Raw genomic sequence first — 26,628 nt, 5'->3', positions numbered from 1 at the left:
AGCACAAGTACAGAGACATCCAGGCCCTGGGGCCATCTTCCACACTTGGCGATGCCACTAGCCGACCCAGAACCTTCACCCTGCCGGCCACAGTGAGGGACCACTACCAACCATGGACGGTGGATGTGCTCAACATGAGACACTGTCGTTAACTTCAGACAAAATGAATGGAAATTTCATTCTTGTTCAAATTTAATTATTCTTCCCTACTGGCAGCCAATGTTACCACCCCAATAATCATGCTTCAGAACCCTAATCAACACCTTGAATTATTTCCCTAAGTGTACTTGATGGAAGTTCTTTGATACCCACCAGCCCAACAACTAAAGGGTGGCCAATGTTTCTCTGATGCCCAGAGCCCAGCCTCATTCTGCAGCCAGAACATCATCCATCCATCCTTCTGACCCCTTCCCTACTCATTCTAAGCTCTACAATCAAACATCTATCTGATGTCAAAGCTGTCTCTTAGCGCATCCCAAGGCAATATTTGGATAAAACAGCACAATTAATTGTAATCCTCAACATTAGCATAACCCCCAAAGGATACACAACTTAAAATAAGATTATGACTTAAATGAAACCAGGTATCATCAAGTCCATCCACTCACCCCTCTGCTTGCCCAAGAGCTCAAAATCAGCCAGCAGCAAACCCAGCTAAATCTAGGTATCCAGTCTCCCTGGCCGTGTCTGTCTCTCCCACTCCCCCAAACCCTCCTCCATTGCTCTGATGTCCTCAGAATGTTGTCCACAGCCCTGTCAGAGGATGGAAAAATAGACGGATGCCGGAACTGCTGGCGTTGTCTGAGAAGCGCTCAAGAACAGAGAGAAGACACAGCCCCGCATGGGGCAGGCTGAGAACACCGCAGGGAATCTAAGATGTCACTCTGTGAGAACTCTACATGGGCTACATTTGATGCCAGCTCAGAGTTCCTCTCCCGGCATCAACATCGGATTTGTGCTGATCCAGCCACGTTCTCCCAGTGGCCCGTCAATCTGGGAGCCGGATGGGAAGCAGCACTAATGGGGCCCACGTGAACAGTGAGCACAGGGGTGCTAACCCACTGACTGCCTCTCAGTCTGAAGAACGGTGAGGAGAACCCACCATGACAGCCCTGTTTTGGTTCCTCTCAAGACCCTAGATAAACCCCTGGCTGGAAACCCCGAAGCCGTGGTCATGGCCCTCATGCTTTCCTGTATCCTCACCCTCCTGTGGTCCACCGACAGTCTGGCTGGGCTTCAAGGCTTCCTGTAGCCTGGTACACTAGCAAATATGGCACACAGCAGAAACTAGAATAGTGCTTGCATAGGGGGGCTTACTTGATCTTGTTACTGGAAATTCTTCTTCTGCCCCATGAATAGCTTCTTGAAGGAGGTGCAATCCTGTGGAGAGAGGCCCCAGATGTCTCTCTCCAGCTGTCCCAGCAGATGACCAAATATGCAAGTGAGTCCACCCAACACCCTAAGGAATAGCAACACACCATTCAAGCTGAGCCTACGCCAGGTGTGTGTATGTGCAAACACACTCAGAACGGTGAGCGGATGAAGGGGATTCTTTTAAAGGCATTTGTTATGCAGCAGAAGCTAACTGACACACGGTTCCATATGACAGAAAATGCCCAACAAACCAAAATCCCAAGGTTGCAATGTGGTTTCAAGATGTAGCTTGATATGGTGACTTTGGTGGGTATCTATCTATCTTAATATAAAAAGGTAAAGTACTAAAAGCCATCTCAATAACACTTTATATAAAGAGGCCTCTAGGAGTTCCTGGGAAGGGTCCTTGGACAAAATTGTCCTCACATGGCAAAGGGCACAGCGGCCTTCCATTCAACAGCAGTCCACTCAAGCAACCCTTCCTACCAACTAAGTGATAAAGACTTGGTAATCACCCCCCCACACATGCACACTTCCTCAGACACACTGGAGGAGTGTCTGGGCTAGAGCTGACACATAATTCCCTCTTTCCAAGAGTTCCCTGCATCTCAGAGGGCTGTGGGGAAATCAAGATGTCCTGGAGAGAGTTGTTCAGAAGTCATCATACAGTGATTGTTCTCCAGGAAGTGCCCACTTGGAGCTAAATAGCTCAAAACGTCAGCAGGGAGAAAGGCAAGTTTCAGCACAGGGAGAGTCTGAGGGTCCGCTGGGCAGACTTCCCTCTCATGGTTGTTCTCAGCAGCCACGGAATCCTGACACTTCCCTGCCTCTCTGGGAGCTGAGACGGTGTCAGGCCTGAGCTTGGGAACTTCTCTGCTTTGCCTCCTCGGGGAAGCTGTCCACTTCTCGTCTGCCTCCTCTCGCACTTCACCCAGACCACTCCCTCCTCTGAACACTTAGACAGTGAGCCACTAGTTAACCCATGTGCCTCTTAAACTGCTAGTTCATCCATTAGGTGTCCTATATTCCCCCAACTAGCCAGGAGGTTTCTGGAGTGTATGGATCATATTTAACCAACCTCCCGTTCTCCTTTTCTCATTCATTTATTCTTTCAAGAGCCAGAACCAGGTACGATGCCACGCGGCAGTTGACAACCCAGAGACGAATGTGCCAACAGATAATTATAAAACACACTTTCAGTTAAAAGTTAGTTATTCAGCACATTTTATGGGCCAGGCACTGGCCTAAGGATTTTAAATAGTCAGTCATTGGTTGCTTGCACCAACCCTATGAGGAAGGCACTACTGCTATGGCTGTGAACAGATCGGGACACTGAGGCAGAGAGGTAATGTCACGCATCTGTGCACAACAGCAGGTGAGTGGAGCTGCACAGGCCCTGCTGGTGACTCAGCCCGGGTCTGGAGCAAGATGACCGGAGACGGGCTGGGATGGAGAACAGAGGCAGAAAAGCCAGACAGGGAGGCCACCGATACAAACCCAGAGGAGACAAAAGATAGAGGAAATCTTAATTCACGGGACACTTCTAAGAGAAAATGGGCAGGATTTGGTGCAATCCCTATGACTCAGGTCTGTGATTTTGGGTACCGGGTTGCAGGAGAGACCTGCTGAGATAGCCAAATTCAGGAGGCAGATGGGCCTGGAAAGTGTGCCAGGGGCTGACAATTCGCTCCCGGTTTCCACGACCCGCTAGGGGGACTCATGGGACTCAACACACAATGAGTCACGGTCCCCATTAAACTCAGCAGAAGGATGCAAAGCTCAACTAGTAAAGGGAAGAGGCTCATGGGGCAAAGCCCACAGCAACTGAGGAGTGTGCGAGCTTCAGAGTCCTCTCCTGGAGCCACGTGGGGTGGGTGACAGCTCACGTGAGATGCCCCCCACCAGGGAAGCACATCAGAGACTTGGTGCCCAAGGTGCCTACCTGAGGCTACACCCAAATCCCAACCGGCCCTCACCAACCAGCTGTTCACACACAGTGCGGGCACAGGGACGTTCACAGTTCTGGTAACGGGGGGACCCTTCCAAAGTCCAGCTTGCAGACATCGGCAGCCAAGGGTCAACCTTGCAGGCAAAACTTTGTTAGGAGGGCCGTCTCAGGCCTGCTATGCTACTCTTTCTGCAGAGAAGAACAAGGTGTGACATTTGGTACAGGCGACGCCGTACGTCCCATACAGGAGTGCTCCGATTTCACACCCCATGGCAGTTCCTGAATGATATTTGGATAATGAAGCTGAGCTCAACCCTTCTCTCATTTCTGGACAGAAAGTCAGAAACCAAGAGCAAACACAAATGACCAGGCAGGGTCACGAGGTTCTGAGGTTGGTGCCACACCCCTTGCTGTCCAGGAAGGGTGTGAGTTCTAAGACGACAGGCTGTGTCTCATCACTCAGGGAGGTCAACGTGAGGTCTGCTGCACAATCAGCCTCCATTACAACTTCAATCAGCTGAAATTCAAATAGCCATCATCTCCAAATTAAAAAAAAAAAAAAAAGAAGACAAACCATTTTGGGGGCAGTCAATAAAGGGAGGACAGAGAGTACTTCATTTTTAAGAGAAAGGGACAAGTCAGGAGCTCAGATCGGCCATATATTCAGACTCATCGCTTCACTTCCCTCAACAACCCAAGACAAACCACAGGGCAGAATCCAGTGTCCTCCTGCACCTCCAGGAGTCACTCAGCAGGAAACAGACCCAGAGATTCAGAAGGAATTTTGAATAAAGGAAGCTCCATCAAAAGGTTTGGCGGGGCTGGGTTTGCGGCTCAGAGGTGAAGTGCTTGTCCAGAATGTGTGAGGCACTGGGTTCCATCCTCAGCACCACATATAAATAAAGAAAAGGTTCATCACAACTAAAATTAAAAATTTTTTAAAAAGGGGCTTGGCGGTGAATTTTGTAACCGGGGTACCCTATTGCCCAAACTCTGTGCTAACCCAAACTTCCAAAGTATGAAGCCTCTCTGAAAGGGTTTTCCTCAGGATCACCCACAAATTGGTCCCTCGCTAAGTGTCAAAGACACCTGGGATTCTTCGTGGTGAGCTTGAAACCAGCCTGCAGGGTGCTCCTGCACAGCTCCGTGGGCTGCCTAATGCCCAGGAATTACCAGCAGCTAGACAAAGCCCTCGCGAGGCTGCTGATGGCACCCAGGGGGACTGGAGCTGCTCTAACACAGGCAAAGAGCCCCTTCCTATCAATAAAACCTCCAGAGAGACACAGCAGGAGGCTGGCAGCGGAAGTGGGCACTAACTGAGAATGAGGGTTAAGAGGCACCCAAACAAAACCTACCTCCAGGAAACATCAGAAGTGGACCAGACCCTGGGGCACTAAGACAACTGTCAGGGGGGCTGAGAAACTGTCACACGACACAGCCCATGGCGACGGCGCCGCAGGATTTCATGAGTGGCTTTCCGTGGGAGCAGCTGGGGTGAAGGGGAAAGGACCTTTCTCCTCAGAGTGCAAAATGAAGGAACCAAACTCTGAACACATTGCCATCCATGCTCTAGACTTTAATCTGAAGGCACACTGACCAAGAAGAGGTTCTTTAAAGGGACATCCTGAGTCCCTCAATAGAGACCCCAGGAGCTTCCTCACTTCTTTCCCTGTCTGCCTTTCATCTTCCTTCCTTCCTTCCTCTTTTTTTTTTTTTCCCTTCTTCTTAAATAAGAAGCCAAACAAATACAACTAGAGACCAACTTATCTTTAAGGATCTGAAAGGCCCCAGGACATTGGTCTACACTCCAGTCCCTCAACCAGCGAATGTCTCACTGCCACGTTTGGGGGAAAAAAAGGGGAAAAAAAAAAATAGAAGAAAAGAAAAGAAAAAAGAAAACCAGTAAATGATTTCCTGAACAAAAGCAAGGCTCTCTTAGGTCCTATAATCTCATTTCCAATCCTTGGGCCCCCTCCCTACTCTTCTGGCCCTGATACTACAATCCTCCTCGGGTGCTCTGAGGTCTAATGGGGCTGGCCTCGCCTCTCACTCCCTGGCATTGTCCGCTGCTGGGAGGGGCAGCGTGCCAGGGTTCAGGGCCCATAATGGCTCCGTTCTTACAGGGCAACTGTTAATAATTAGCAGGAAGCATTTTGCCTTTAAATCTCACAGCTTGAACAGTGAGGTCTCGTGGTGCCAAAGAAACACTTGGTTCCACACAAGCAGGACCTACTTCCAACCGCTCCTTGTGGCTCTGCCCCAGCACCGCGGCTTCACGCCTCCGTCAGTCCCGAGTCCGTGGCACCTACTCTGCTCCAAGGGCCACGCCTGAGGCTGGGGTGGGAGGGAGAATGGCAGAGGGCCATGGCCCAGGACAGAGGAAGCGGAGGCAGGTGCAGTCACAGTGGAGCAGAGGGAAGGGGGAGAGGCGGAACCAAGTGGTCGCACCACCCAGAAGGGACGGGCACTGGGTAAGGGTGAGAGGGGAGAGGCAAGGTGGTCTGGAGCCTCAAACCCAGCAAACTCAGGGGCAGGCAGATGCTTCAGGGCACCCCCGGCACTCTCTGAGGCCAGCGGGTGTTGGCTTGTTCATTCAGAACTGATCCCCTGGTGGCACATGGGCGGGCACCTTTCTTGACACTCGACCCGGCCAAGACAGGGTCCCACGAAGGGTAGGTACAGCAGTGAACAACCAAGTCCCGTGTGCAAGGAATTTACTTACATGAGGTAACCATATGACAGGCACGTGGGGGAAAAAGCTCAGGAGAAAAACGGAGAAGGACACACAGCGAGAGAACAAGGGGGGTGGACTTCCTTGGGATGAAGGTGCCTTTGAGAAGGTGACATCTGAGCAGGGGTCTGAAGGAGGAGCGGAACTACAGCAACGAAGTAACTGGTGAGCTTTGGATCTGCAATGTCCCCCCAAATCTCATGTGCTGACGGCTTGGTCCATAGGAGGGGCCTGTGGGAGGGGACTGGAAACAGGGCTCTGACCTCAGGAACGGATCGATCCACTGAGGGACTCACAGCTTAACAGGCTGTTGGGGGGAGGTGGGGCTTGGTTGGAGGAAGAAGGTCAAGGTCACTGGGGGCATGCCCTTGAAGAGTGTATTTTGTTCCTGGCCCTGTCCTTCCCCTGTGCCCCACCCCCCTGCTTCCTGAGTGCCATGAGGTACCAAATGACTTTACTCCACCATTCCCTCTGTGTCAATGCTTTGCTTCACCTCAGGCCCAGAAACTCTGAAACCATGAAACAAAATAAACCTTTCCTCCTTTTAAGTTGTTTATCTCAGGTGTTTTGTCACAGTGATGGAAATCTGACTAACACAGCACAGCAGATATCAGAGACAGAGCAAAGGCAGCTGAGGGTGAAGGTGAAGTGTACTTGAACCAAATTACCTGGGTTCAAGTTCTGGCTCCATCCTTTACTAGCACTATCACTGAATCTGTTTTAGAGACACTATAGGGGCCTAGAATGCTGGCATGATGACTTTGTGAATCAGTTTCCTCACGGTGCCCTTGAAAACTTCCCAGATGCAGCTTAATAGGATTTGCAACCTGCTAGAGTCACCATAAAAACAACTACTGGAACTGAGCCATCATCGCATAATATCTGTGAGCCATTCAAGAATGAGAAGTTGCCATTAAAATCATGAAACCCAGAGCCACCCTCCCTTCCTTTCCCAACATCAACAATAAATCTGCAGGCAGCATCCCTATTAACCAAAGGGATTTGCTGTTGAATACCAAAGGAATCTGCAGAGTTTTCTCTTGTTGATTTCAATTCATTATATTAGCACCATTACAGAATAGAAATTATTAATACTTTCAGGAAGGTAGGAGGACATTCTCTAGTTTCACTTCAAGAGAACACGCCTGCTTTTGAAATATTTATCACTAGCCACAGTGCTGAGAAGCATTAAGAGAACTACAATGTGAACACACTGATTTGACTGAAAACATCTCAAAGTGAGTGAGTGTGCGTGCGTGTGTGTGCGCACGCGCATACACCCGTATCATTACGCTTTAAGGTAAAATTGGTGGGAAACCCCTGGCTGCAGTGGGATGAATGAGAAGATAAAGGCAGAGTCACCTTTTAGGGAGTGTACAGATTAAGGAGAAGAGAGAGCATTTAATCCTGAGATAAAAGCTGCACAACTTCTTTTCTTTGATCTCTTTTAAAGACAGGGATGCACAGAGACCTATAAGCATGAGTCCCGGCGATCCAGCAGTTGTGAGATTGGCTGAGAAGACAAAGGAGACTGAAGAACCCTCTGTCCTGTGCAGCGTCAAAACTGCGGGGAAGTGTCTGCAAAGACTGAGTGCAGGCCACGAGGTCACAACTCCGAGCACCCAGGAACCACCGGAGATCTTACCGCAAAGCAGATCTGATCCAGGAGGGCCGGAAAGATGGCTGAGGTGCTGGACCTCTCCTACCTTCCCAGGAAACAGGTGGCAAGTGCCACAGCTAAGAACTGGATAGCACTGTCCTATGCAGCAACTGTAAAACTCAAGGAAATTGAAAAGTTCAATTTTCTCAGGTGCAGTAGCAAAGCCTAGAATTCCAGTTTCTCAGGAAGCTGAGGCAGGAGGATCACAAGTTTGAGGCCAGCATGGGGTTCTTAATGAGACCCTATCTCAAAATAGAAAAAAATAAAGATGGCTTTGGATGTGGCTCAGTGGTAGCGTGCCCCTGGGTTCAATCCCTCGTACCAAAAAAAAAAAAATTTTAATGCCTTAGTCACACTGGACACATGTCAGGGCTTATTAGCCACATGTGACTAGCAGCTAGGTACTGGACAGTGCGGATGCAGAGCATTCCGGTCGCTGCAGAAAGGTCGTGCACCCAACACCTGCACACACACACACCACCTGGATCCTTCCTGCACTCAGGTTTATCCTCTCACTCTGCACCATACACATGAGCCCTAAGGGGCCAAAGAACCAAAGCTGCTGGGGCGCTTTCTCCCTCCTTCCAGTTCATGAAAGGCTAAGAGGTAAACAATTCAGTACAGAGGAGGGTGCACGCACACCCTCTTTATGAAAGGAAACCATCACTAAATATAAGGATCTGTAAATGGCCATGTTTATTGAATTCTCTATATATGATATGCTACCCTCCTCTCCCTGGTGTAGGTACTAATGGCCTGGTATGAGCTATGACAGAGAACACAAGCAGTGATGTCACATGCCCCAACATCACAGCTAGTGACAGTGGCAGTTGGCTTGTACTAGGTGCGTGTGGCTTCCAAGTTGCGTGAACTGCTCAAAGGGACTGGGCCCAACCCCTGCCCTGCTGAGAAATACATGGCTGCTGCAGCTCTGGCCCAAAGATGTGCTATATCTCCCAACCCTGAAAACGGCCCCATCCAGACGTTAATCTTGGAGACTTATTAGAGGCACAGGCACAGAAAACCTTAAGTCCAGAAAACACCTTTACCAGTGATAAAAAGCAAAACTAGTTATTTATTGCACACATTTTCATTCAACAAATATTTACAGAACTACCACCATATGCTAGGCACTGTCGGGGACCTGAAGATAAATAAAATATTTCAAGGACATTCCTTTTTTTACAGGTGCTATCAAAGAAAATAGCCGTTCTAATGCAGAAATCTGTATTCATCCTACACCCAATTTTGACTCTCTGGATGTTTAAAAAAAAAATACATTATGAGGAATGAAGTCAACGCATGTGTATTTTTAGTCTCGGAGGTTGCACAGAATTTTCACTTTGCTGCACGAGCCACTCTGAGAAAGTGATCAAACTCCTCTTAGACTCAGAGGCGACCTGAACACTTGTCCATTTCACAACCCACAATCCTCCAGCTGCCCGAGAAGTCACCCAGACTGGGGTGTATGCTCACGGGCGTGCTGGACTTCAGTCAAAAGTAATGAATTCTGTGATAGAAAATTGATCTCTCTTGTTCCCAGAATGTAAACTCTGTTGAAAAAGCAAACAAACATGGCTGTAATAATTAATTGAAAAGAAAGGGTCTAATTAAATTTTTATATTAGTGCACATAATGGCCAGAAATAGTAAACACTGCTTTAGGAAGAAAAAAAAGAGAAAGAAAGAAAGAAAAGAAAGAACCAGAGCTGCAAAAAGACTAAAAGCTCTCTGGCTCTGCAGATAACCAGCAACCTCTTATCACTCTTTAGTGCAAACACACAGCTTCATCTCATTTTCTAACACACCGTAAATGGCATGAAGTAGAAGGGTAGAGAACCATGAAATATTTAACCACTTACAATTTGGTCCAACTCAACAACTCTTTATTGAGTGCTTCCCAGTTCCTGACATTGCGATCCATCCACTCCTTCCACCAGCATTTACCAGTATCTAATATGCACACACAGATGCACTCAGGCACACACAGCCTGACCAGGAAGGCCATGGGGTCTTTCCAGGTCATTAAGTGCAATCACTGGCTACAGGAGATGACCACAGTCTCATAAGAGAAATAGCACCTGTTCACTCAGCACCATAACATGAGGCCGTATATGCCGGGCATCATCCAGGGGATCCAGGAAGGTTATTCTGATGCACAGTGAGAGATTTTGCAATGAATTCTTGGAGAAGGTGCAATTTACCTACAAAACAAATACTGAAATATTCAGAGGTATGCTAAGTCACCTTGAAAAAAAGAGAAGGATGTTCCGAACATTTCTCTCCATTATTACCAGAAAGGTAACAGTAAACAGCACCTGTGCCCCCACAGAGCCTGTGGAAAGAAGCCCTTGAAGTTCACAGGCTGTCCCAGATAAGGTCCTTCTTATGGGGTTTTAGGGCAAGATGTTTAGTCTCCCAGATACTGGTTTACCCATAAGATGGGATCTCTCCCTCCCTCTCTCTTTTTGTTACTGAACAATTGAACCCAGGGGTGCTCAACCCCTGAGCCACATCCCTAGGCCTTTTTTTATTTTTTATTTTGTGCCAAGGCCTCACTAAGTCGCTGAGGCTGGTCTCGAACTTGTCATTCTCCTGACTCAGCTTCTGTAGTTGCCGGGATTACGAGCGTACTCCACCACATCTGGCTGGATGGGGGTCTCAAGGCCCTGATGGCTTCTAATCTCCCTGGAGTTGTTCCAGCCTCTTCACAGACACCTGTGCTCAAGGAAGCCTTTTTTAAAATTTACAATAAGTCCTCCTCATAAACACTGATAAATCATGAGGTTGGTCTCAAATATTCTAGACTGCCAGAGTCAGAAGGGACCTTATAAATGATCTAACCCAACCACCTTATTTTATATGCCAAGGAAATGAGACCCATGAAGATGAGGCACCTGGGCTCACTGGGGTTAGCACACAGCTAGCCAGAGACAGTGTCATCATAAGAAGGCCCTGGTTTCAGACGCCCTGCACAATGTTCCAGAACACACAGGAATGCCTTCCAAACTGTCACCACTTTGCAGCCCTTCGTACTTGGGAAGAACTGAAAAACAGGTAGGAAGGTTAAACCACAACCTTCCATACAGGTGACAGAAAACAAATCTGCAATTACAATAGGTTTGTTTCTCAGCCCATCCTTCTAACTGGAGCATACGCTTTGATGACGGGAAGCCAGTGTGGCCCTGTGGCTACCTCAGTCACTCACACACAGCATGGCCACTGGAGCTCCAGCAATACTGGATGGGTGGACAGAGAAACACTGCAGCCCGCCCAGCCTGTGAGAAGCCAGGGGTGGGCATTTTTGCTTTTGGAAGTATGGCACTTGGGAATGTATCTGAGGCTCTGGAATACATTGTTACACCACAAAAAAAGTCTATGATCTCAAATGACTGATATCACGCACCAGGACAGGATGTGAATTCAAAAGACGACTCTAGTCACTTAATAAGATGACAGGCGGGTGTCATTCTCCAAGGAGGTAAATAACTTGCCACATTGGGCAGCCATGTGCCCGGCACAGGCACAGTAAGAGAATGATACCACACAAGTCCTGCTGATACAGGCTTCCGCTGTATCCGCTCACCTGTTCCTGCTCAGATTATAACTACACGGGATCCCACCAGGACACCCAGAAGCAGCCACGGGAAGAAATAAGACGGGCAGCAGACCTGCTCCGTGGCGCAATTCTCCAGTAGAAAGACACACCAGAGGTCACGTAGCCTAAGACACATCCAGCGCCCATCACAAAACAGGTCTGTTACACAGGTGATGGATTGGTTCTAACACCAATGCTAGGAACTAATTTCCTCTCAATCTATGACAGTTTTTATACCTTAAAAGACTGAGTTTTGTACTAAAAAGGTAGGGATCAAAAAGAAAAAAAAAAAAAAAAAAAGAAACTCCAAGTCCATTTCCATTATTTTCAGAATAACAACAGACACGCTCCTTGACACATAAAACTCAGAACACAGTAGAAGGAACATGGGTTTTGCCAGTGCTTCTCAACTGGGGTGACTCTGTCTCCCAGAGGACATATGACAATGTCTGCAAACACTGTGATCACCACAACTTGGAGGGTGAGCCACCTGGCATCTGTTGGTTCTAAAGACCAGGGATGTTTCTAAATGTCTTACAATGCACAGGGCAGCCCTCCACGAGGAAGAACTCCCACAGAGCCAAGATGAAAAAACCCTGGAATAGCCCTAAAACTGACAAGGTTATGCTAGGAGTTTCAAGGTCATGATATACTGACCCAACTCAGGAAGGTTCTAGAAGCCATCCTGCTTCCCGCCTCGCTCATGGCAAATTTCAGTGTAACATAAAAATCACCTACTTCTGAAGCATCTCCTTATCTCCCAACAAACACAGTTAAATATTTTCACTGGTCAAATTACAGGCAAGTTCTCCAAGGATCCTTTATTGCAAAGGCTGACTCAAGGGCTGCAGCATTCTGACAGGGTAGGTGGAAGAACAGACCTGTGAGCTCTTATCAGCACAGGAGCCAGAAGCAAAGGGCACCTGTCCTGTTTGGTGTTAAGAAATCTCCAAAATCCTCAAGCAAAGTCAATGGGCTGCAACTTCTACAGGCAGAAATTTATCTGGAATTCAAAAGATCTTAGCTCCCTCATTTCAATTCACCCTGATTTACCTGATTCTCAGACCCAAACCTGTGAAGCAGGAGTAGAGAACACAGATGGCATGAATCACTGTAACTGACTTGGGACGTCTTAAGCAGGTCACTTAGGTTGCTATGTGCAGAGACCTGCAGGTCTGGAGAAGAGAGAAGAGGAACGAGAAAAGGCTACTTGTCTGCAGGTTAGGGCTAAAGACCAAGTAACTGATGAAAGGGGTGAAACAGAGAAAAACCATAAAATATTTTTCGGCTCAGGCTTCCCAAAGCAAATTATTGTTTTACTCAAATGCTGCAGCTGGAAATCAAAGCTATTAGCACCTAAAAGGTCATTTGCTAAGCTTCACTGGCTGCAGAGAGATACATCACCTGGGAGATGCTGGTGGAGATCACCCGCCAGAGAGTCTAGGTGAGACCACATGCTGCCCCAGGGATTCCTCCTTTGTTTTTCTTTTTTCTTTCCTTTACTTCCAGTGCTCTGGACAGAACCAGGGGCACTTTACCACTGACTTAAGTCCCCAAATCTTTTTTATTTTTTATTTTGAGACAGGGTCTCACTAAGTTGCCCAGGCTGGTCTTTAACTTTGGATCCTCCTGCCTCAGCCTCTGGATTACAGGTGTATGCCACTACGCCCAGCACTCCAGGATTCCTAAGAGCAAGGAGCCTGTCTTGGCCTCAGAATCCTCAGAGCCCCGGTGCCTTGGCTTGGACCTACCCAAGGACAGGACAGCAGGACTGAATGGATGTTAAAAGAGAAAACAAGGTGTGTCCAAAAAAAAAAAAAATATATATATATATATAATATATATCTATATAAATATATATATATCTATGTAAAATATAAATATATAAAAAATACAAATATATATATATATACCAAACCTGGGGATGGAACCTGGGCCTTGTACATGCTAGGCAGGAGCTCTGCCCACACCCATTATAAAGTCCAGTTGAGCAGCATTTGGTGCATTCCCACTGTGGAGCAACTTCCACCACTATTTCCAGAACTATTTCATCATTCCAACAGGAGCTCCCCACCCTGCTCCCCTGCAGCCGTGGCAGCCTCTCACCTTCTGTCTGAATTTCCTGTCCTAAGAACTCCAGGTCAACAGACTCACTGGACACCCATCCTTCTGTGCCTCGATTACTGCCTGGCATCCTCGAGGCTCACCCATGCCGTGACCCGTGTTACAGGTTCATTCCTTCCTAAGGCTTAATAATATTCCCTTGTACATGTTTTGCTCATCCACTGATCTGTGGATGGACATCTGGGCTGCTTTCTAAACAGGGTGATTTATGTAACAGTAGAGCAAGGAAGATGACCAGGAAGAGGACGAGGAACAGACTTGGATTCTGTCACTAACTCTCCACGTGACCGTAAGCCCCACATGAGACACAGTGTTTTCACTTGCAAAGGGGAAGTGAATGAGACCAGTGTTCTCAAAAAAAAATTGGGGGCTATCATCGACGGCAAGAAATAGACATTTCATTCTGACTGCGTTCACAGAAACACACGCATAACTGAAACTAAAGTTTCACAAAACAATTCTTGTCCTCTTATGTGCATTCTGGTATTTTTTATTCCACACTTCAATTTTTTATTAAAAAAAAAAAAAGGAGAAAGAAAAAAAAAAGTTTAGTGGCAACCCCTAAATTGTGAGTGGCAACCACGGGTTCAGACACCCTGATTAAGCCCATTTTTCTCAAACTGGTGTCTCTTAGAACATGCAGATAACTGCCACCTTTTTAAAACGTGTCTATTTAATAGAGTAGGAAACATGTGAATTCGTTTGGGAACGAGGTTCATTTTTTTAATGAATTTCATTCCCAAAACTGTTGACCATGGAAACCTTCATGCAGACTCAAAAGTAAAATCCTGACATCACCTGGACCCCATGCACTCCAGGACCCACTCAGGGAACATTAAACTGCATAGTACTTTTCAACTCCCAGATCCTACAAAGAGAACGATGATTCTATGCATGGTTCTCCTGTCACGCAATACTGAATGGAAAACACCCTGCATAGTAACCATGGCTCACAAAAGAAATGACTTTAAATGCTGTATCCAGTTCTCCAAGGTCAGGAAATGGATATATGAGTTTTTATAATAATATACTTCATTTAAAGAACAATTTTTGGTTCAAAGCAAAATGAAAAGTGCTGAGTCCTCATATGCTCCCTCCCCATACACAGTCTCTCCCACTAGAGACATTCCACACAGTATTTTGGGGAGAGCAGGGATTGAACTCAAGGGTCTTGACCACTGAGCCACACCCCCAGCTCAGTGTTTTTATTTTATTTAGTGACAGGATCTCACTGAATTGCTTAGCACCTCACTTTTGCTGAGGGTGGCTTTGAACTTACAATCCTCATGTCTCAGCCTCCTGAACCACTGGGATTATAGGCGTGTACCACCATGCCTGGGCCACAGAATTTTTTAAAAAGCTCCTCTTATGACTCTGATACCCTAACCTTTGTCCCCTTTATGCTGATCTAGAAATTTTGCCAAAGCCAAAATTTCCAAACAAAAATCAAGTAAAAATGCATTAAAGACTTAAATGAGACTTAAAACTTCTAGAAGAAAGTACAGGGGGAAAGCTCCATGACAATGATCTTTGCAATGGTTTTTTTTTTGGGGGGGTGGGGGTGGGGGGATAGGACACCAAAAAGCACAGGCCATTAAGAGCAAAAATAAACAAGTATGAAGACATCAAATTAGAAAGTTTCTGCAGAACAAAGGAGGCAATCTATGAAATAAAAGGCAACCTACAGAGCGGAAGAAAATATTTCCAAACCGTATCTCCAATAAGACATAATTATCTAAAATATAAAGGGAAAGTCTACAATGATAGTTAATAGTAATAATGATAATGATAGAAAATGGGTAAAAGACCTCAATAGATATTTCCCCCAAAGAAGACATACAAATGGTCAACAAATATAGGGAAAGATGTTCCACATCAATAATCACCAGGGAAATGCGGATCAAATCACAATGAGAGACCATCTCATACTTGTCAGGATGGCTATTATCAAAAAAAAGTCAAAAAACACTAAGAGGAGTCCAGGATGTAAAGAAAAGGGAACCCTTAGACACTGTTGGTGGAAATAAATTAGTACAGCTATTATATGGAGGTTCTTTAAAAATTAAAAATGGAGAACAAGGCCCTGGGTTTGATCCCAGTACTGTTAAAAAAAAAAAAAGCTGCTCATAAATGTATTTGTAGGCTTGAAATTTGCTAAGAGTAAATCTTAAGTATTCACTACAAAGGAAAGGTGGCTGAGATGATGGATGTATTAATTACTTGGATTGTGGCAACTGTTTCACAATGTATATGTACATCTAAATGTCAGACTGTGCATCTCCAGTAGATATAATTTTAATTTTTCAGTTACAGTTCACTAAAGCTGGGAAAATGGAAAGCAAAAGAAGAAAAAAGAAAAAGAAAAAACTTCCCAGACTAATTGCAAAACAGCCCCAACGGTCCAGCACATTAATTGAGCTGGTTCTCCCTGAGGTTGTATCAACCCGATACTTGCTTAGATTACTGAAAACATTCTCATGTGCTGCATTTTGCCACCCAAGTGGCTGGTTCAACTTGGCAAATACAAATCAAAATGACCAGCAGAGTTGATGATGTCCTGCAATCCAAGTCTTGCCTTAGCAAATATGTGATTTAAGAGCACTGTTTTGATAGTTATTTTGAGCTTAATTTTTATACATTTGGGTCAACCAAAGTTAGGCAGGTAGTTCCAGAAGAATTTTCATTGCTTATTCCTTAACAAATAAAAGTAATTTTGTGTCTTTCATTCATCTTATGACTTCAGTGTCAAACACAGGATGCTAATTCCATCAATTCATTTTTCCTTCACAGATGTTTACTCAATTTGTACGATATTCAAGATTTGGGCCAATGCTTGGAGTTGGTTCTTTTTTTTTTTTTTTTTTTTTTAAATTAAGAAAATATATGGCTTCAACCACAATGATTTTTAAAGAAAACACCCTCAAGCCCAAAGGTGGTTAGCTCATGGTCAGTTCTCCCTACAAACCCATTTTTAAAATTACATGTAAGAAATGATACAGTTGGATGGATGACTGAGTATTTAAGAAGGAAAAACAAAATAAAACACTAACTAAGTGTAGAATTCATGGGCAAGGAAGTTTTTTTAATACCATGAACTCTGACCTTCTTTTTCCTCATTAAACAGCCCCTAAGAATAATCCCCTAAGTCATAAAATTTAAATACCAGTTTAAGAGAATGTGGTGTGACTGTCGCTGACCCCAGAGTCCATCCTCGCCCCATGTGTGCACCCTGGCCCTTCCTGGCTCCTGGCTCCAGTCCCTCTCCCTCGGCTGCTCCTCCCTCTCAGTTCTTCTCTGCCCCTCTCCCACCATCTTCCATGGCTCCCTCCGAGGGTCTTCGCCCCACTGTCTCCATCCCGGGTTTCAGATCCTCACCTCCCACCCCCGCCATGCTACAAACCCTAACCTGCCTTTTTTAAAATGACGTGTGCTTCCTCCTTCCTGAGACTTCGCTCTTCACTCTCAGATACTAGGGGACACCTCCAAGAAAGACAGTGACCACGAGGTGGCAAATCAGAGTGGGAGGATTTGGGCTCTAGAGTGACGATAGTGACATCTGGCTGGCTTGGGTCCCAGCAGCTCAGCCGCTGGCAGACACATGACTGCCTCTGTTAGTCTCTGATCTCACAAATATGAAACAGTGTAGAATCTCTCTCGCCCTCTCCGATGATTTAGGAAGGATGGCATAGATGACGTCTGTTATATTAAGCTTGCACATAGTAGGTATTCAAGACGTGCTTGGCTGCTTCCCAGCCCAAATCCAGATGCACAGCAGGGAGGATGAAATGAACTTAAAAGTCTTAAACAATCCTACAGAGTGCTAAAGAGCTTACTTTCACAGTTCATTTCTTAGAAGTCTAGAATATCGGGTAGAAATAGATTTTTGTTTTACTTGACATCAAAGAGTTGTATTAGAGAAACTTAGTTGGTTTTCTTATAACTTTGACTTCAACAACCCTGACGACAGAACATGCCACATCTAAGAGGTGAGGGCAAGAGGGGGTGGTGTCAGAAAGAGGGAACTTCAAAGGGCTTTAATAAGAATAAGATTCCACTGGCGTTACCATATGTCCACCTGCCTTTCTCTAGAATACTCCATCACAGAGCTGGGAGCGTGGCTGTGCAAGCCAGGGGTCATCAGGTAGCCAGAAGCGGGGGGCCTGGCCGGAAGCCAGAACTGAGGTCTGCAGCACCACAGATGTGCAAATTCGGAACACCTTTTAAAGTCCACAGAAAGGAGATCTTCTCTGCTAGCAGGTAGGAAGGGCAACATCCGGGGGGCTTTCTTCCTAGGGGATGAAAGGGCTATGGCAAGATTCCCTGGGAGAGAAAACTAAGACTGGGAGCAGGGAGGAGCTGGCTTTGTTCTCATCAAAGAAGAAAAGAATGTAGGGGGAAAAACTAAGGAGCTACTGCCGAGAGATTTAAGCAGGGATTCCGTACCTGGTAGAGAAAGCACACAATTGACTGTTTTGCTGGCCTGTGGCCTGTGACTCAGGGAGGGGAGCTCCAGTCCCTCGCCTTTCAAGTGCCTGTTCCCCAGTCAAGACGGAGAGCAGAGGGAGGCTTCTTTTCAAAGGAATAAGGAGGGAGACAAAGCAGGAGCGCTCCTGGCCCGCTTCACCTGAGGCACATTTGCGTTTTCTACAGCAGCTGCAAAATGTTTAGTCCTCTGACAATATTTGGTGCTCTGGAATTTATAACCTTCCCAACCCAGGGCAGCCTGGCAGGTCTCTCAGGCTGCAAGAATGACCAGGTCCCAACAGTCCGGCTCCGTGGGCACCCAGGGGCACAGGAGGCCGCTGGCTGACAGATGCAGAAGGAGATGGAATCACTAAGTCGTCTTCAGAGGAAAGGGACACAGAGCTGGGCTTCTCCCTCCTCTACCCCAAACACCCTGGGCTTGTGGCTGGAAAGGGAAGAGGGTCACCAATCACTCCCAGCATCCCTGCAACTTGAAGAAAGTACTTCATGTTCTTCTCATGAGCTGTGCTAGGTGTCTGAAAGTAATCACTGTTAAACGTCTCCAGGAGCCTGCCTGTAAGCAAAAGTCAGTTTAAAGGCCAAGAAGAGAGGCAGTGAGCTTACAAAGGGGTCTGGTCTTCACAGATTTTAATCTAGTGGAGACTACGATATATAAAGTCTGAAGCATACTTTATGATGCAAAACCGTACATCCAAGGACCAAACTGGTATGCTGCACAGCCAAAAACAAGACTATGCAATTATCAAAAGAGTCTGGTGATGAGGAGGAAGGAGAAATCACATTCATTGATTTTCTACAGGCCAGGAGCAAGGGCCGGGCATCTGCTACATCATTTTACTTAATTTAATCCCTAAAGCCCTCCTTTGAGACTGGTCTTCCTATCCCACAACAAGAATGGCAGAACGGAGGCTCAGAGTGGAGGTCACACAGCTAGGGAATGGCAGGCAGGGTTCGTTCTAAGTGGAAAGCCGCTTTCAGAGATTTGCTCCAGACCTGAGTTGGGGGTGGCTGGCCTGTAGGAGCTGGGAGGCAGCCTGGAGGCGCTCTAGTCCCAGTCTGTACCAGGCAGGTGTGGGTTCTCAGGTGCTGCTCAGGCATGTGCAGGGGGAGATAATTTGCCAAGGACAATGAGTTCACAGCTGTACTGAGCCCTGGTCTAGAAGAGGCAGGAGTGCAGAGGAAGGGCAGGGGAGAGGTAGCCTCGCGCTTGTCAGCTGGATGTCCTAAGACCTTTCTCATTTGTCTGCTTCCCTGCTGTTCCCCAACTGGCCTCCTTCCTCCAGAGGATCACAGCCTCTGCTCCATCTGCAGGACCCACTTGGTTCTGTTCCACACGTGGGCCATGAACTCCCTGAGCCTGGCCAGGTCATGCGCCTCCAGCCGGCGACTGTAGGAAAGTCTGTTGAGGAGGGAAAGCTATGTGCCTCGATTTCTCCAAAAGTAGAAAAGGCAGCAAAGCATTTCTGGTTCAGGAGAAACCTAAGATAAGCAACTCAGCTCTCCTGAAAGCAATCTATAGATATTTATTTCACTCGAAACCTCTGCAAGCCAGGTGTGGTGGCACACACCTGTAATCCAGCAAATTGGGAGGCTGAGAAAGGAAGGCTCTCAAGTTGGAGGCCAGCCTCAGCAACTTAGCAAGACCCTGTCTCAAAGACAAAATGGTAAGAAGGGCTGGGGATGTGATTCAATAGTAAAGCACACCTGAGTTAAATCCGCAATGCCAAAACAAAACAAAGCAAAAACCAAACAAACAAAAAAATTCCATAATTTGGAGGGGGAAGAGGAAAGAGTGTGTAGAGAAGGGGGAGGCAGGGAAAAGAGGAGGAGGAGGAGGAGGTGTTCTTTCCCATTCACTTTTATTTTTGCCAAACAGTGGGTGTGTTGGAGAGGGGTTGGGGGGAACCAAGTTCGTGAGACAGTCGGGGGTAGAACGGGGCGCCAGTAAACAGACTCCGACCAAAACTTTCCACTGATACGTAAACAGCGCACATGCCTCAACCTGGACTCCCGTGATTAAGAAACCTGATCTCAAAAGATAAGGATGAAAAACACGTCTCATGGTTTAGGGATGTTTTGTCCAGATGACTTAAAAATGAGCAAGTTAGCAAGGAGCGCGGAATTTCTTATGCTTCTCACGCTATTTCCGCACCTTTCACGTACGTGGCAGAGTCTCAAAGATGGTCTGATAAATGATGCAAAGAGGACCCGACATACCAAAAACAAAAGGTTATGGATGTGATCAGAGACTCCGGCCAAAACACGTGACTCCACAGCACAAGGACACCAGCTTGGCTCCATACGTGGATTATACAAAGGGTGGGTGTTGTTCTCAGTGATTCAAGAGATAAACAATAGGGGGAGGTCTGCATGAGCTGATGAACAGCTTTTGGAAATGATCTTTGCTTGGCAAAACACCGCACTGATCATTTTATTCACAAGGAAGGAAACGCAAAGAAGTGTCACTAAAGCGCAGGAGGGAATTGCAGGCATGACTCAAGAGCTGGATGACACGCAGTGAAGAGCAACCAGCGGAGTCCCATCAAGGACCTGAAATATGCCCTTAGAGCGCAACCTCTCACTTTGGAATAACCAAGCCATGGGTATTCCCCATGCACCGTGGACCGGGAAAGTGGCCCACACCATGCCACGGGAAGGGGTTCCACCGACTGCCACGGCAGCTCAACAGACTTCGAACCTCTCAGCGGCTAGAAGGGAAAACCTTGCAGTTCTTCAGCCACCGTTAAACTCCTTAGGACAAGACAGGGCACGCTGTCGAGCCTTGACTAGCATCTCCAGAGGGAGCCCGCATCTGTCCTCCCACCAAGCACCCGCCCAGTTCTGCTGTGCCTGGCTCTGTGGATGGATGCTGTTCTGCTAGAGATCTTCTAATCTCTCTGTAACTTCCACCCCCTGGACACAAACCTCTCCTGGCTGGTGGTGAAGGTGGCTGGAATGTTTACCTTCTCGGAGGTGTTCTTCTCTAGGGTGTTATACACCCCCCATTCTGCCCATGGCTTTCCCCTTAGCTCACAGTGCCCCTTCCATCTGGACAGAAACTGCCCAGAGGTCAGATCCACCCTGAAAGTGGGAATGCCTCTTTGCTGGTAAATGGATGGTACTGGAGACTAGCATGCTACGTGAAATAAGCCTGTCCCAAAACGGCAAAGGCTGAATGTTCTCTCTGATATGCAGATGCTAACACACAGTGGGGTGGGAGAGAGAAGTTCACTGGATTAGACAGAAGGGAATGAGGGAAGGGAGGAGAGTGGGAAGAGGAAAGAGAGTAGAATGAACTCTCCTATGTTCATAGAAGAACACACGACTAGTGAAACTCCACATACAACCGCAAGGATGGGATCCGAATTAGAATGAGTTATACTCCACATATGTATGTCAAAATAGTCTACTGTCATGTGTATCTTAAAAGAACAAATTAAAAACGGAGAAACAAGTAGGAATGCCTACCCACATCACCCACTATCCTTCATTAACACCACCTAGTAGAAACTATGGTACCACTGGACCAACAGAACCCTCTGCTGATATATAGTAAATCAATCCTTCCATTCTACCTTCCTCATCTTTCATGAAGGATGGAGTTCATGTCTCATCTAATTATATTACTCCTCTACCTCTTAATCCCCCTCTTTATTAATCTATAAAATTCAGAGGTATTTAATGAAACCAGAAGTTGGTGTAAGGGAAGGCTCAGACAGGCTAAGTGGTAGGTTTATTTACTATTGGGATTAAAAAAAAAAAATCTGTCATTTTTACACTGCTGCGAAACAAAGAAAATGCTGCTTGTCTTTTCACATTGTACATCGTTGATTTCCTGCTTTATTCCCCCCAACACACACACCAGTCCTTTTATATTTCTAACCCAGAGATCAATGTCTCCCCTCCTGGGAAGGTGAGGGATTTGACAGCTCTCCAGAATGCAGGTCAGGCCTGCTTTGCAGGTATTTCCCTCCTCTTCTAAAAAAGCCTAAAAGGCTTGACCAGGGATCTGCCAGGCCCTCAGCTGGCTCCCAGAGAAGCAAATAAACACTAAGCAAATCTGAAAAGACTCCAGACCCCCGCTGTGTCCATCAACACCTCAACTTTCTTCTCAGGAGGTACGGGAAACACACAACTTCTTTGTTATCCATCATTTTAGGAGTTAGATCAACAGAAATTTATCAGTAGGAGACTTAAAGAGACCCTAACACTTCTGCTATTGAAGTACACAACAGACACTGGGGGCACCCCAAGAGGAGAAGATGAAAAAGTACCTCTGCAGGGCTCCCTGGGCCGCCAGAGCCACTTAGTACCTGCGTAAAACCTACCACCAGCCCACCTGCTTCAGGAGTCCCCTTTCAGAATGAGTGTGGACACAGAAGGAAACTGGAGGAAGGAGTGCTGTATTCATGAGATGCGCCTAGTATCTAAGTGTCCCAAGATAACAGGGGCTGCTTTACCTTCAAATAAAATAATTAGGACTGAATGAGAATCACTGTACACTGGACAGCACACTGAAGGGGAAGGCTGGGATAAAAAACACTCCATGAGACCAACTCGCCAGATACAACAAAGTCAACAGATACTATGATTTGATATGAAAATAAAACTACGGTTAACTAATGGATTTTTACAGCTCATACTGTAAATGGGCACTGGGTTTTTTTTTTTTTTTTTTTTTTTTTATGAGTGCCCCCCAAATTGAAGCCTTTTCTATGACCTGTCCCTTCCAATTTTTTTGACAAAATAAAATGGATATTTGGCAGTACTCTTATTAGAAAACCTAGTCATTCAATCCTGTACCTGTTGAGCCACGTTAACTTAGCACACTCGTTTACAAATTCACTGCAGTGAAGCTTCCTATTGATTTCTTAACTTTACTGTTCTCTAAGCAGAAAAGTTAGTTTAAACAGTCCTTCAAATACATGATACCTCACCCTTTTAAGTTAAACTTACACAAATAAGTGTGCTGAATATGAGGGGCAGTCAAAAAGCAATTTATGATTTCCATCAGATCTGTTGCTTACAAGTAAATGGAAGAGTAATAACAATGCATCTCATCTAAGCCTCTTGTTCTTTTTTATGCTTGATTGAATTAAAACATAAAATAACACAATGATCTAACAATTAAACTCCTCCCCCGTGAGTTAGAACTGATTTTATTGTGGTTTTGCAGTTCTTCTGCCAACTGCTAAATGCACAATACCCTGAATAACCAGGATGAAAGATGTCTTATAAATTAAAAAATTATGGGATCCTAGCCAAGCCATGAACGAGCTATTCCTTGCTGTGTGCAAATTCAGCATTTTGAGCGGAAGGAATTAACACTGCTATGTTAACAAGCTTAACATTTTAAGGATTTACTAATCTTATAATTGTTTAAAAGGATGAGTTCCCCAAACACCTCAGTACCTTACCTAGCTCCTCCCCACACATTTCTCAGTCCACCAGCTACACTCTTCAAAAGCTTGTGCACCTGGCAAAAATGACCAATGAGTGTAAACAAGACACTGGGTTCAGTCCCCAGCACCAGGAAAAAAAGCTGATGATTTAATTTGAATATGCAATGGCCACTCTGAACAACTTCTATTATCCCTAGCAATATTACTCTATGTAGGCATTTAAAAAAATTATAAAGACAAAGAACATGAACAGGGCAGCAGGCAGGATAAAATAAAACCTTTTGCTGAGTTAAGGCTAAAAATTGACCATCCTTGGTTAGAACCTCAACATGGGAAAGGCCAAACACTTTGGGGAGGTCATGAACATATTTGGGGAAGGGGGAGTCATTAAATTACAAAGAGAAACAGAAAGAGCTAAACAATATGCTTAAATGTCTGGAATTTTCTTCACTTTTTTTTTTTTAAAGGTGACAGCAAAAGAAACTTTCTTGAAATGTTTTGCAAATTCTAGAAAAAAAAAAAAGTCATCCAAAAAAATAAATAAATCTTTAGATGGAGATCATCAAAATCTTGCATATTTTTCAAACTCTGTACATGTTAAACTATATATAGTACATTCAAACAAAATATAAAACATGACCATTCTTTTAAGAGTGAAGATGCCTTAGCAAGAAATAGAAGGCACAACAGAAGACAAAAAGGTCCCTTCCATCAAGATTTCTGGCTATTTAGAGCCCAAGCAGGGCTGATCCATCACACAGACAAGCTGCTAGGATTTCTCTGGAAATACCAAAAAAACCACCCTCCACAGCTCTACTGGCTCTGACTCGCAACAGAGAATTTCCATTCTCTGAAAACTGATCATCCAGGGAACTCTAAAAACCACATGGTATCATAAATTGCAAAAGCTGTTCCCTGTCCTGGTATGGTGGCACATGCCCATAATCCCAGCTACTTGGGAGGCTGAGGCAGGAGGATCACAGGTTAGAGGACAGTCTGGGCAACTCGGTGAGACCCTGGATCAAATAAATGTAAAGGGGCTGGAGTAAAAGTGGCTGAGTGGTAGAGTTATTGTCCAGCATGTGTGAGGACCTGGGTTCAACTGCCAGTACCAAAAAAAAAAAAAAAAAAAAAAACCTGTGGGTGGATTAAAATGCTTTTCTGAAACTGATTTTGAATTAATGCCTATGCCAGTAAAAATACCACCCGAAGTATAGATATATACAAATTTTTACAACAATCTGTCTTTATAAACACATTACTAGGACTGTATCTACTATTTACAGGGCATTTATCTTGTATTGTTTAAAATTAGTACTAATCTAATAACATTTAAATGCACCATTATAAAGTATCAACATCACAGAAATTAACCTGTTAGGTACACCTGTAATCCCAGCGTCTCAGGAGACTGAAGCAGGAGTAATTTATTTGTTTGAGATACTGTGTCAAAATAAAAAATGAAAACGGCTGTGTCCAGTGGGATAGCACCGCTAGGTTTAATCCCAGTACCAAAAAAAACCCCCCAAAAACACAACAGTTGAAGTCACCCCCGGGGAACTGCCTTTTTATTTAATCATCAGACATTGAGAAAAAGAAGAATTTCCTTAAAAAGCTTGGTGGTAGCTGGACACGGTGGTGCACGCCTGTAATCCCAGCAGCTTGGGAGGCTGAGGCAGGAGGATCTCAAGTTGAAAGCTAGCCTTAGCAAAAGCATGGCCCTAAAGCAAATCAGTGAGACACTGTCTCTTAATAAAATATAAAATAGGGTTGGGGATGTGGCTCAGTGATTAAGTGCCCCTGAGTTAAATCCCTGGTATAATAACCCCCCCCCAAATATGCATATCCTTTAATGAGAAACACCAGGTCTAGAAAGGAAGGGCATAGCAACATTCTAAATATTAAAATAGCTAATCGGGCTCTTCTGGAGAGGTGCAGGCCAGACATCCAAAAATAACATCCTCCCTCCTTTTTCCAGATCTGAATTCTGAGGCTCACATGCCAGACCTTGGCAAAGGTTTGGAGACCTTATGCAAGTTGATCTGGCCTTAGTGCCCTGAGCTCAGCCGGGGGAGACCCTACAGAGCACAGCTGAGTGGCACTTCACAAAAGTCAAGTTTCAATATCTGTGGTACCCAAGTCACCATGGTGCCCACTGCACCCCCCCCCCCGCCATGTGACACAGAAGCTACAGAGAATGAGCAGCATCAAGGGTACCGAGAATGTCACAGAGTGCGAGAGGGTTCTGTATGGACGACAGAGACGCCCAACAGGCAACTGCTGAGTGAAGCAGTGATTTTACTCCTTTTACACCAAAAAGATCTGGATATTTAAAAAACTGATATAACTGGGCTTTGGAAGCTATTTTGTTTTAATCAAGAAAGTTTCAAAGATAGCACGGGGAGTTCCCGTGTGCCCTTGCTTCAGTTTTCTACAATGTTAATGTCTTAGATCATCACGGGACATCTGTCACCACTGTGGAACCCATACAGACACATAACTTATAACTAAATTTCACAGTTTATTCATATTTCACTATGTTTTCTCTAATGCCCTTTTTCTGTTCCAGGATCATTTTATACATTTAGCTATCATGTCTCCTTGGTCTCCTCTGGTCCGTAACAATTTCTCCGACATTACTTGTTTTTGATGACAACTTTGAGGAATGCTAATTGGGTATTTTGTTTGGAGAACGTCCCCTCTGTACAAGAATACTACTGTTTGATGTTTTCCAATGATTAGACTAATGTTACAGATCTGGGGGAAGACCACTCTTATGATCTGTATTTTAAGTGTCCCCCAAACACCCATATGCTAAGGACACTGAGGCACAACAGTGACATATCTGACTCCGAAGGCCCAGTGCTAAAGATTTGGTCACTGCCTGTGGCATATCAAGAGGTGGTAGAACCTTTAGAGGGCAGGGCCTAGTGGGAGGAAATTAGGTCATTGGGGGTTTGTCCTTGAAGGAGATATTGGAACCCTGGCTCCTCCCCGCTTTTTCTCTCCCAGCTCCCTGGCTGCCAGGAGGTGAACATCTTCCTTCACCATGTGCTCCTACCATGATATACTTTGTTGCCACAGGCCCAAAGTGATAAGGACAAGCAACCATGGACTGAAGTCTTCACAACCATGAGCCAAATAAATCTTTTCTTTAGATTTGATTTAGCTCAGGTATTTGTCAGAGTAGCTCCAAGAGGACTAACACGGAGAAGAAGAGCTAAGTTCATGACATCATAGAACAGGCACCTGGCAACATCTATCACTGATGATGTCAGTGTTGACAGGTGGGTAGTGTTTGACAGGT

The 26,628-nt window shown here is 45.6% G+C and overlaps 1 protein-coding gene across 8 annotated transcripts in view; it reads right to left on the bottom strand.

The window, feature by feature from the left end:
• Positions 1–26,628, bottom strand: part of FOXN3 (forkhead box N3) — a 403,349-nt gene that overhangs the window by 132,424 nt on the left and 244,297 nt on the right. The gene's annotated exons all lie outside the window — the stretch shown is intronic.

The sequence above is a fragment of the Sciurus vulgaris genome (genome assembly GCF_902686455.1).
Source record: "Sciurus vulgaris genome assembly, chromosome: 2".
NCBI lineage: Eukaryota > Metazoa > Chordata > Mammalia > Rodentia > Sciuridae > Sciurus > Sciurus vulgaris.
This window is presented reverse-complemented; position numbering and strand designations above follow the sequence as displayed.